Raw genomic sequence first — 1,653 nt, 5'->3', positions numbered from 1 at the left:
AAATAGCCCACACCTCTTGCAAAAGAACAAAGAATGGCGATGTCGCATTCCTTTTTCGCGGAGCATAATTTCTCCTAGTATATAAACCAGGACGACATAATGTTGTCGCTGATCCTTTATCACGCAGACAGACCCGATTCCGAGCCGGCTGCGCATTCCAACAGTGAAAATAATCCCACTGTTGCAACACTCGTTTCAAGTGTTCCGTCATCAACCTTCTTAATGACATAAAGAAAGCCTACGCAGAAGATAATGACCTTCTGCGTTTAATGGATCATTTGATGAATCCATCTGATAATTTTTGTTTTAAAGATTTACCGGCTATATATCGATCGTCATCCGATCGATACACAACACGCAACGGCTTATTGTATTACACAGTCGTTGCCGGCGACACTCCACGTGTCGTCGTCCCAACTCACAATGATTTGCGCTTGCGCATCATGTATAAGTATCACAATGCACCAACAAGTGGGCATCGTGGACGTGAGAAGATTTATTTCACAGTAAGTCGCGACTTTTACTGGCCCCGCCAGCATCAGTTCGTGCGCAAGTACATTCGTGCTTGCGCGGTATGTCAACGGGTGAAGCCTAGCCCTTCATCCCGTGCACCTCTCCAGCCTCTACCAGTGTTGGCAGTCCATATCTATGGACTTCGTCTTCGAATTTCCCGAAGTCTCACAAAAACAATGGAATCCTTGTTTTCGTAGACAGATTCAGCAAAATGGTACATCTTCCTGCAGTAACAGAGTCGATCACGGCTCCGAGCTGTGCCCGTGTCCTTATCGACACGGTATTCAAACTCCACGGGACACCCCGTGAACTGGTCTCGGATAGAGATTTACGGTTTACGGCGGGGTTTTGGCAATCCGTGTTCCGATCTCTCGAAACACGGCTGACTATGTCAACTTATAATCATCCAGATACAGATGGTCAGACGGAACGCGTAAATCGCGTTCTCGAAGAGATACTTCGAGGTTATGTCCAATCGTATCCGAATTAGAGCGAGTTTTACCGATGGTCGAATTTGCCATCAATAATCCGGTGCACGCGTCTACAACGCATACACCGTTCTTCGTGAATGGCTTACGCCATCCACGCATACCCACACAATTAGAGGGATCCTCTAGTTTATGGGGGGTGTACTCGCACGAGCAAACCATTTCTGGCTCATACTCATTACGCGTTGAAGTTACCAACGACGCGAATAATGTCGATGTCGAAGTAATCAACATCGAAGATGAGAAAAATCACATGGCAGTGCGCACAAAGCGCACTGAAAAGACAAAACAAGTGAGTCAGCAGAGGATTTTTTCCTGACTCGAGAATCAATAATCGGTTTCGTACAGGATTCTATTGCTAACGCAGTGGACCGTCAGAAACGGAACGCAGACAAACAGGGATCAGCAAACGTTCTTTCATTTGAAATAAATGACCTAGTACTACTCTCTACGGTAAACTTACCTAAGCGTGTAGTCACTAATGTGGGTAGCAGTAAGCTACTTCCCAAGGTCATTGGGCCTTTCCGTGTACTGCATCGCAGAGGCAATGCGTACACAATAGAATTGCCACGTAGGATGCGAACGCATCCTACGTTTTACGTTGGTCGGCTCCGCCCGTACCATCAGTACGCGGCTTCTTCCGAGGACGGAT

The sequence above is a fragment of the Bremia lactucae genome, linkage group LG1 (assembly GCF_004359215.1).
Source record: "Bremia lactucae strain SF5 linkage group LG1, whole genome shotgun sequence".
Lineage (NCBI taxonomy): Eukaryota > Oomycota > Peronosporomycetes > Peronosporales > Peronosporaceae > Bremia > Bremia lactucae.
The sequence above is the reverse complement of the archived record's forward strand: the minus strand, read 5'-3'. Positions refer to the sequence as shown.